The sequence below is a fragment of the Cupressus sempervirens genome, chromosome 7 (assembly GCF_028749045.1).
Source record: "Cupressus sempervirens isolate cs-2001-9-10 chromosome 7, ASM2874904v1, whole genome shotgun sequence".
Classification (NCBI taxonomy): domain Eukaryota; kingdom Viridiplantae; phylum Streptophyta; class Pinopsida; order Cupressales; family Cupressaceae; genus Cupressus; species Cupressus sempervirens.
Window position 1 is genome coordinate 683,135,180 of NC_143124.1, and position 11,118 is coordinate 683,146,297.

The 11,118-nt window shown below is 47.4% G+C and overlaps 1 pseudogene; it reads right to left on the bottom strand.

Annotated features, from left to right (window-relative positions):
* Window positions 1–11,099: 11,099 nt before the first annotated feature.
* LOC149548516 (25S ribosomal RNA) overlaps window positions 11,100–11,118 on the bottom strand; it is a 2,465-nt pseudogene continuing 2,446 nt past the window's right edge.

Genomic DNA, 11,118 nt, shown 5'->3' on the forward strand with positions numbered 1-11,118 from the left:
TCCAATTCAATGAAAAATGTGACCAAACAACCATCCACGACACAGTTTTTGGAGCTCACCCAGAACGGCTCGGCCAGCATGGCTCACCCTTATTGGTTCAGCCAACATGGTGACTGGTGACTTGGTGAGAGTACTTGGAACTGTCAAGAACAAAGGCCAATCTTACATGCAAACTCTGCTACTATGCAAACATAGGTTGCAATTATAGAGAAATTGCAAGGCCGTCATAATGGCCTGAGGCCAATTCTCTGACTACTAAGTCAATTTTCTCTTGGAATCGCCATGCCGCCATTCACAGAGAGATCTCCCCATTCACTTGTGACGACACACAATCCAAGTGCTAGACGCAAGCTCACCCTTGAAAGGACACGTTCCAAGACATCCTGATGACACATTGGAACGACAACCACTGTCGAACCATTCCCATTGTTGTGCCGATCGAGTTGGCACAGAGGCAATCTTAGGGAGCTCCCACGTATCGATCAAGAAGTGCTTTCATACTCATCTCTCACAAAAACCAATGTTAGCTGAACAATTTTAGAATCCAAGGCTCGTATCCATTGATATCGTCGGCACTAGGTCTATATTCAAAGGCCACGGAGAGGTTTTGATAAGAGAAGCTCCCCTACTCGCTTGCACAAACATCCCCAAATGCTAGACGCAAGCTCCTACCCTTAGCATCACTCTCCAGATCACCATAATGACACATTGGAACAAAAACTGTTGTCGAACAACTCCCAAATTTGTGCCGATGGAGTGAGAAAGAAGAGCCAGATCGAGTCGACGAAAATGGCTAAGCCAGATTGGTTCGGCCAGCATGGCTCGGCCAGCATTTTTTGCCGAGAGCTTTCGATATTAAAGCACCCATGTAGCCGCGATAAGTACACCATGACAATTTTCTAGAGCGCCAAACACCCATAGCAAATTGCCATTATACCAAGCAACACTGGAGTGCTAGACAAGGGCTCACATTTAGATCAAGTTTTAAAATCACCAAAAAGATACGCCATGGATCGGCAACCGCTGCCTCACCTTTTCCAAAATTGAGTCATCGGAAAACATGATCTAAAGGAGAGTCGAGGAAAAGCACTGAGATCGTTTCATGCCCCTTTCATTGATTCAACATCAGCATACACCGTTTGAAAACCCAACAATCTGATCCGTCTAGACACCAATGTTAAATCAATGAAAGGGGCATGGGAGAGGCTCGCGGCAACAATCTCTCCTATATAAGCTATTAGTGTGAGGCTCGCTCTGCATTAGAAATTTGTGATAGCATAGACAACTCCCTTAAAAATCCAATTCAATGAAAAATGTGACCAAACAGCCATCCACGACATCGTTTTTGGAGCTTGGCAAGATCGGGTTGGCCAGCATGGTTCACCCAGATCGGCTTGGCCAGCATGGCTCGGCCAGAACAACTCACCCAGATCAGCTCGGCCAGCATGGCTCTCCCAGATTGGCTCGGCCAGCATGGCTCAACCAGAATGGCTCGCCCAGATTGGGTCACCCAGCATGGCTCGCCTAGATCGGGTCGACAAGCATGGCTCACCCAGATTAGCTCTGCCAGAATGGCTTGCCCAGATCGGTTCGGCCAGCATGGCTCGGCCAGAATGGCTCAGCCAGATCGGGTCAGCCAGCATGGCTCACCCATATCGGCTCGGCCAGGCACAAGTACCTTAAAACCCAATTAAATGAAAAATGTGACCGAATAGCCATCCACGACCCCATTTTTCATGAGGTCATCAACGGAGACAAAGATTGGCATTGGTTAGGCGATTTGATTGCATCAGTCAGGGGGGTAAATTGATCAATTTTTGGAGACCGACTAGAATGGCTTGATGACCATTTTATATCGAAAGCTACCCGATTTGAGAAATATGACTCAAGTAGAATGGCTCGGGTACCCATTTTACAAACTTAAAGAGTCAACTTGGTGGGCTGACCTAGCAGGGTGACTTGATGAAAAAACTTAAAGAGTTGACTTGGTGAGAGTACTTCGTGGACCGACCTGGCAAGGTGACTTGATGAACTAACTTAAAGAGTTGACTTGGTGAGAGTACTCGGCGGGCTGACCTGGTCACGTGACTTGATGAACGAACTTAAAGAGTTGACTTGGTGGGCTGACTTGGCTGGGTGACTTGATGAATGAAATTAAAGAGTTGACTTGGTGGGTCGAACTAGCGGGATGACTTGGTGAGAGTACTTGGTGGGCTGACCTAGCAGGGTGAGTTGATGGACAAACTTAGAGAGTCGACTTTGTGAGAGTTCTTGGTGGGTCAAACTGGCGGGGTGACTTGATGAACGAACTTAAAGAGTCAACTTGGTGAGAGAACTTGGTTGGCCAAGCTGGCGGGGTGAATTGATGAACAAACCTAAAGAGTCAACTTTGTGAGAGTACTTGGTGGGCCAACCTAGCGGGGTAACTTGATGATCGAACTTAAAGGGTCGACTTGGTAAGAGTACTTGGTGGGCAGACCTAGCGGAGCGACTTGATGAACGAACTTAGAGAGTCAACATTGTGAGAGTACTTGGTGGGGTGACTTGATGAACAAACCTAAAGATTCAACCTGGTGAGAGTACTTGGTGGGCCGACCTGGTGAGAGTACTTGGTGGGCCGACTTGGCGGGGTGACTTGATGAGAAAACTTGAAGAGTCAACTTGGTGAGAGTACTTGGTGGGGTGACTTGATTAACACACTTGAAGAATTGACTTGGTTAGGGTACTTGGTGGGGTGACTTGATGAACGGACTCAAAGAGTCAACTTGGTGAGAGTAATTAGTGGCTCGACTTGATGAGCAGACTTAAAGAGTCAACTTGGTGAGAGTACTTGGCGGGGTGAACTGATGAACGGACTTAAAGAGTCGACTTGCTAGGAGTACTTGGTGGGCCGACCTGGTGGGGTGACTTGATGAACGGACTTAAAGAGTCAACTTGGTTAGAGTACTTGTTCTGGTGACTTGATGAACAGACTTGAAGAGTCGACTTGGTGGGGTGACTTGATGAAAGGACTTAAAGAGTCAACTTGGTGAGAGTACTTGGTGGGGCGACTTGATGAACGGACTTAAAGGGTCAACTTAGCAGGGTGACTTGATCAACGTACTTGAAGGGTCGAGTTGGTGGGGTGACTTGATGAACGGACCTAAAGAGTTGACCTGGTGAGAGTACTTGGTGGGGTGACTTGATGAACAGAGTTAAAGAGTCAACTTGGTGAGAGTACTTGGTCGGGTGACTTGATGAACGCACTTGAAGAATCGACTTGGTTAGAGTACTTGGTGGGGTGACTTGATGAACAAACTTAAAGAGTCGACTTGGTCGGCCGACCTGGTAGGGTGACTTGATGAACGAACTTAGAGAGTCAACTTGGTGAGAGTACTTGGTGACTTGGTGGGCCAACCTGGCCAGGTGACTTGATGAACGAACATAAAGAGTCCACCTGGGGGCCGACCTAGCAGGGTGACTTGATGAATGAACCTAAAGAGTCGACTTGGTGAGAGTACTTGGTGGGCAGACATAGTAGGGTGATTTGATAAACGAACTTAAAGAGTCAACTTGGTGAGAGTACTTGGTGGGGTGTCTTGATGAACGAACCTAAAGAGTCAACTTGGTGGGCCGACCTAGCAGGGTGACTTGATGAACGAACTTAAAGAGTCGACTTGGTGGGCCGACCTGGCAGGGTGACTTGATGAATCAACTTAAAGAGTCAACTTGGCGAGAGTACTTGGTGGGCCGAACTAGCAAGGTGACTTGATGGACTAACTTAAAGAGTCAACTTGGTGAGAGTACTCGATGGGTTGACCTGGTCACGTGACTTGATGAATGAACTTAAAGAGTCGACTTGGTGGGCTGACTTGGCCGGGTGACTTGATGAACGAACTTAAAGAGTTGACTTGGTTGGCTTACCTGGCGAGGTGACTTGGTGAGAGTACTTGGTGGGCTGACCTGGCAGGGTGACTCGATGAACGAACTTAGAGAGTCAACTTTGCGAGAGTACTTGGTGGGTCAAACTGGCAGGGTGAATTGATGAACGAACCTAAGGAGTCAACTTTGTGAGAGTACTTGGTGGGCCGACCTGGCGAGGTGACTTGATGACCAAACTTATAGGGTTGACTTCGTGAGAGTACTTGGTGGGTCGACCTGGCGGAGCAACTTCATGAAAGAAATTTAAAGAGTCAACTTGGTGAGAGTACTTGGTGGGGTGACTTGATGAAGCAACCTAAAGAGTCGACTTGGTGAGAGTACTCGGTGGGCCGACCTGGCGGGGTGACTTGGTGAGCAAACTTAAAGAGTCGACTTGGTGAGAGTACTTGGTGGGCTGACCTGGCGGGGTGACTTGATGAACAAACTTAAAGAGCCTACTTGGTGAGAGTACTCAGTGGGCTGACCTAGTCACATGACTTGATGAATGAACTTAAAGAGTCGACTTGGTGAGCCAACTTGGTCGGGTGACTTGATGAACTAACTTAAAGAGTTGACTTGGTGAGAATACTTGGTGGGGTGACTTGATGAAAAAACCTAAAGAGTCGACTTGGTGAGAGTACTCGGTGGGCCGACCTAGCGGGGTGACTTGGTGAGCAAACTTAAAGAGTCGACTTGGTGAGAGTACTTGGTGGGCTGATCTAGCGGGGTGACTTGATGAACAAACTTAAAGAGTCAACTTGGTGGGCTGACTTGGCAGAGTGACTTCATGAACGAACTTAAAGAGTCCACTTGGTGGGCCAACCTGGCGGGGTGACTTGATGAATGAACTTAAAGAGTCGACTTGGTGAGAGTAATTTGTGGGCTGACCTGGCAGGGTGACTTGATGAATGAACTTAAAGAGTCAACTTGGTGGGGTGACTTGATGAACGCACTTGAAGGGTCGACTTGGTGGGGTGACTCTATGAACAGACCTAAAGAGTTAACTTGGTGAGAGTACTTGGTGGGGCGACTTGATGAACAGACTTAAAGAGTCAACTTGGTGAGAGGACTTGGTTGGGTGACTTGATGAGTGCACTTGAAGAATCAACTTGGTTAGAGTACTTGGTGGGGTGACTTGATGAATGGACTCAAAGAGTCGACTTGCTGAGAGTACTCAGTGGCTCGACCTGATGAGAAAACTTAAAGAGTCCACTTGGTGAGAGTACTTGGCGGGGTGAACTGATGAACGGACTTAAAGAATCAACCTGGTGGGAGTACTTGGTTGGTCGAACTGGTGGGGTGACTTGATGAATGGACATAAAGAGTCAACTTGGTGAGAGTACTTGTACTTGTTCTGGTGACTTAACGAACAGACTTAAAGAGTCAACTTGGTGGGGTCACTTGATGAAAGGACTTAAAGAGTTGACTTGGTGAGAGTACTTGGTGGGGTGACTTGATGAAAGAACTTAAAGGGTCGACTTGGCGGGGTGACTTGGTGAAAAGACCTAAAGAGTTGACTCGGTGAGAGCACTTGGTGGGGTGACTTGATGAACGGACTCAAAGAGTCAACTTGGTGAGAGTACTTGGTGGCTCGACTTGATGATTAGACTCAAATAGTCCACTTGGTGAGAGTACTTGGTAGGGTGAACTGATGAACGAACTTAAAGAGTTGACTTGGTGGGAGTACCTGGTTGGGTGACTTGATAAAGGGACATAAAGAGTCAACTTGGTGAGAGTACTTGTTCTGGTGACTAAATGAACGGACTTAAACAGTAGACTTGGTTGGGTGACTTGATGAAAGGACTTAAAGAGTCGACTTGGTGAGAGTACTTGGTGGTGTGACTTGATGAATGTACTTGAAGAATCAACTTGGTGAGAGTACTTGGCGGGGCGACTTAATGAATGGACTTAAAGGGTCAACTTGGCGGGGTGAATTGATGAATAGACCTAAAGAGTTGACCTGGTGAGAGTACTTGGCGGTGTGAACTGATGAACAGACTTAAAGAGTCAACTTGGTGGGCCGACCTGGTGGGGTGACTTGATGAACAAACTTAAAGAGTCGACTTGGTGGGAGTACCTCGTGGGGTGACTTGATGAACAAACTTCAAGGGTCAACTTAGCGAGGTGACTTGATGAACGGTCCTTAAGAGTTGACTTGGTGAGAGTACTTGGTGTGGTGACTTGATGAACAGACTTAAAGAGTCAAATTGGTGAGAGTACTTGGTGGGGTGACTTGATGAACGCACTAGAAGAGACAACTTGGTGGGGTGACTTTATGAATGGACCTAAAGAGTTGACCTGGTGAGAGTACTTGGTGGGGTGAATTGATGAACATAGTTAAAGAGTCAACTTGGTGAGAGTACTTGGTCGGGTGACTTGAGTAACGCACTTGAAGAATCGACTAGGTTAGAGTACTTGGTGGGGTGACTTGATGAACGAACTTAAAGATTTAGCTTGGTGGGCCAACCTAGCGGGGTGACTTGATGAACAAACTTAGAGAGTCAACTTGGTGAGAGTACTTGTTGACTTGGTGGGCCAACCTAGCCGGGTGACTTGATGAAAAAACTTAAAGAGTCGACTTGGTGAGAGTACTCGATGGGCTGACCTGGTCACGTGACTTGATGAACGAACTTAAAGAGTCAGCTTGGCGGGCCAACTTGGCCGGGTGACTTGATGAACGAACTTAAAGAGTCAACTTGGTTCGTCGAACTAGCGGGGTGACTTGGTGAGAGTACTTGGTGGGCTGACCTAGCAGGGTGACTTGATGAACAAACTTAGAGAGTCAACTTTGTGAGAGTACTTGGTGGGTCAAACTGGTGGGTTGACTTAATGAACAAACTTAAAGAGTCGACCTGGTGAGAGAACTTGGTGGGCCGAGCTGGCGGGGTGAATTGATGAACGAACCTAAAGAGTCGACTTTGTGAGAGTACTTGGTGGGCCGACCTGGTGGGGTGACTTGATGACCGAACTTAAAGGGTTGACTTGGTAAGAGTACTTGGTGGGCCGACCCGACAGAGTGACTTGATGAATGAACTTAAAGAGTCGACTTGGTGGGCCGACTTGGCAGAGTGACTTCATGAACAAACTTAAAGAGTCCACTTGGTGGGCCGACCTGGCAGGGTGACTTGATGAACGAATCTAAAGAGTCGACTTGGTGAGAGTAATTTGTGGGCTGACCTAGCGGGGTGACTTGATGAATGAACTTAAAGAGTCGACTTGGTGGGGTGACTTGATGAACGCACTTGAAGGGTTAACTTGGTGGGGTGACTCTATGAACGGACCTAAAGAGTTGACTTGGTGAGAGTACTTGTTGGGGTGACTTGATGAAAGGACTTAAAGAGTCGACTTGGTGAGAGTACTTGGTGGGGTGACTTGATGAACGCACTTGAAGAATTAACTTGGTTAGAGTACTTGGTGGGGCGACTTGATGAACAAACTCAAAGAGTTGACTTGGTGAGAGTACTTGGTGGCTCGACTTGATGAGTAGACTTAAAGAGTCAACTTGGTGAGAGTGTGCCTAATGGGGCAAGGTGGTGAGTGGGCCTAACAGGGCAAGTTGGTGGGGCGACTTGGTGAGTGGAATTAGAGAGCCAACATGGTGAGGCGACTCGGCAAGTTGGTTCATTGAGATGACATGGTGAACTGACTTGGCGAGTCGACCTTGCGAGCGGACTTAAAGAGTCAACTTGGCAACGTACTCGACTCGACTTGGTGAGGCGACCTGAAGAGCAGGCTCAAAGAGTCAACATGGTGAGGTGACTCATTGAGTCAACATGGTGAGGCAACTCATGGTGAGGAGCTATCCTTGAGGCGACTTGGTGGGCCTACTTGATTAGTTGACTTGGTGAGCCGACCTAACGACCTGACATGGTGAGCGGGCTTAAAGAGGCGATGACTTGGTGGGGTAACTCGGCAAGCCAACTTATCAAGGTGAGATGGTGAGTCAACTTGGTGAGCTGACTTGGTGAGTGCACTTAAAGAGTCAACTTCGTGAGGTGACTCGGCAAGTTAGCTCACTGATGCGACTTCGGTAGGCTGACCTGGCGAGCGAACTTAAAGAGGCGACTTGGGCGGGCTGACCTGCTGAGTGAACTTAAAGAGTTGACTTGGCAACGTACTTGAACAACCGACTTGGTGAGCTGACATGGTGAGTGGGCTTAGAGAAGAAACTTAGTGGGGCGACTTAGCGAGCACACTTGCTGGGGCAAGGTGGTAAAACGACTAGGTGTTTCGACTTGGTGAGCTGACTTAGGGAGCTGACTTGGTGAGCGAACTTAAGGGGTCAACTTGGTGAGGCAACCTGAATAGTCAACTCGGTGAGCTGACTTGGGGAGCCGACATGGTGAGCGGTCTTAAAGAAGAGGTGACCTGGTGGGGTAACCTGGTGAGGCAAGATGGTAAGTCATCTTGGTGAGTCGGCTTGACAAGTTGTGAGCGGACTTAAAGAGTCAATTCTTGATTTGGAAAAGACCACATGGTCAAATGACTTGGTGAGCCAACCTGGCTAGCAAAATTGGCAAGCAAACTTGTAGAATGGACTTGTTGTCCCCAACTAGGATCGCAGGCCTAGGTCGACCCAACTTGGGTCACTCGACTCCGTCGCCCCAGCATCGGGCGACCCGACTGGGTCGCCAGAGTGGGTTGATGAGGGGAAAAAAATTAAAAAAATTATGGGAGGCCCTGTATAGTGAAAAGCGCTAAATTTTGGGCATTACAAAATTAAAAAAAAAACAAGTTACCCTCTTTTGGATCACGCACAAGTTTCAGTTCATGTATTGCCGAGCCGACTCGAGGCGTTATGCCTAGCTAGCCAGATTCGAGGTAGGGTAGCACAAACGATCCAATTTGAGAATTTTCTTTATAAAAAGAGATCATGATAGGCCCCATAAGGAAAAAAAGAATGAAATTTTGGGAGTTCAAAAAAAAATGTTACCCAGTTTTGGATCGTGCACAAGGCTAAGGTCACGTAGCATCGAGGTGCCCTGGGTGACATGAATCGAGAAAAAATTTGACGGTGGCATGAGTCGTGCAAAAACATTGGAGGCCATTAAGGCTCGAGGTGGGTCGGGTTGAAAAATTTGGGTGTTAACCAAAAAGAAAAATTTAACCGCTTTTGGATCACGTACACGGCTCGGGGCACTTAGAATCAAGTCAAGCACGGTGACATGAGTCGTGCAAAAAATTTGGAGACGACTCGAATCGGGGCATCCGACTCTATCCGAGTTCAAAACTTTGGGACTTGACAAAAAAAAAAGAAAAAAGAAAAAGTTACCTGGTTTGTGATCACGTAAGTGACTCGGGCCACTTAGAATCAAGGCGAGTGTGGTTACATGAGTCGAGCGAAAAAAATAATGGAGGCGGTTAAGGCTCGAGGCAATTCGAGTCAGGGTAGCTGAGTCGATTCAAAAACTTTGGCCGTTAGCCAAAAAAGAGTTAATCACTTTTGGATCACGTACATGACTTGGGGCACATAGAATCATGTCAAGCATGGTGACATGAGTGGTTCGAAAAAATTGCAGGCGATTAAGGCTCGAGGCGATTTGAGTCGGGGTTGCTGACATGATTCGGGTTGAAATCTTTGGGTGTTAACCAAAGAAGGAAGAAGTTAACCACTTTTAGATCATGTACATGACTCAGAGCACCAAGTTGAGCATAGTGACATGAGTCCTATGAAAAAACTAGAGGCGATTAAGGCTCGAGGCAATACGAGTAGGGGTTGCTGACACAATTTGGGTTGAAAACTTTGGGCGTTAACCCAAAAAAAGAGTTGACCACCTTTGGATCACGCACATGACTCGGTGCACTTAGAATCATGTTGAGCATGGTGACATGAGTCGTGCAAAAAAATTGGAGGCAGTTAAGGCTCGACGCGATTCGAGTCAGGGTTCGGGTTGTTGGGGCGATTCGTGTCGGGGTTGGCGACACGGTTCGAGTTGAAAACTTTGGGCATTAACCCAAAAAAAAAAAAGTTGACCTCTTTTGGACCACGTACATGACTTGGGGCACTTAGAATCAAGTCAATCAGGGTGACATGCGTTGTGTGAAAAATTTGGAGGCGATTCGAGTCAGGGTAGCCAACTCGATTTGAGTTCAAAACTTTGGGTGTTAACCAAAAGAATAAGTTGACCGATTTTGGATCACGTAGATGAGTCGTCTGCCCTCACAAAAATTACAAAACCTGAGGACCCACCTAGAATTTGCAGTCAGAAGACTTTTTTGCCCTCACGAAAATTTACAAACCCCACCTGCTCAAAATTTGGACTTGGAAGATTTTTCCGCCCTCGCAGAATTTGGCACTTGGAAATTACGAAACCCTGCCCGCCCGGAATTTGGATTTGGAAGATTTTTTTGCCCTCACAGAAATTGCAAACCCGACCCACATGGAAATTGCACTTGGAAGACTTTTTCGCACTCACAGAAATCACAAAACCCCAGCTACAGGGAATTCGACACTTGGGAGACTTTTTCGCCCTTCCAAAAATTGCAAACCCCACCAGCTCAGAATTTGGGACTCGGGAGATTTTTTTCCCCCTCGTGGAAATTTTACAAAACCCCACTCACCCGAAATTTTGCACTCGGGAGATTTTTCTGCCCTGGCAGAAATTTCTACAAAACCCCTCCCTCGCGCCCAAAATTTGGCACTCAGGAGATTTTTTTGCCTTGGCAGAAATTGCAAACCCCACCCGCCAGGAATTTGGCATCTGGTAGATTTGTACGCCCTCGCAAAAATTGCAAACCCCACCCGCCGAGAATTTGGCACTTGGGAGATTTTTTCGCCCTCACAGAAATTTTCACAAAACCCCACCCGCCCGGAATGTGACACTTGGGAGATTTTTCCGCCCCGACAGAAATTGCAAAACCTCCCCCATCGAGAATTCGGCACTTGGGAGATTTCTTCACCCTCGCGGAAATTTTCACAAAACCCCACCTGCACAAAATTTGGCACCTAGGAGAGTTTTCCCACCCTCGCAAAAAATTGCAAACCCCACCTGCCCAAAATTTGGAACTTGGAAGATTTTCCCCCACTAGCACAAATTGTAAACCCCACCCGCTGGGAATTTGGCACCTGAGATATTGTTACGAGCTTGCAAGAAAAAACCTTGCAAACCCCACCCCCACCCGAAATTTGGCACTTGGGAGATTTTCTCGCCCTCGCACAAATTACAAACCCCACCTGCCTTAGAGTCGAAAAAGGTTTTACGAATCAAGGCGACAGAG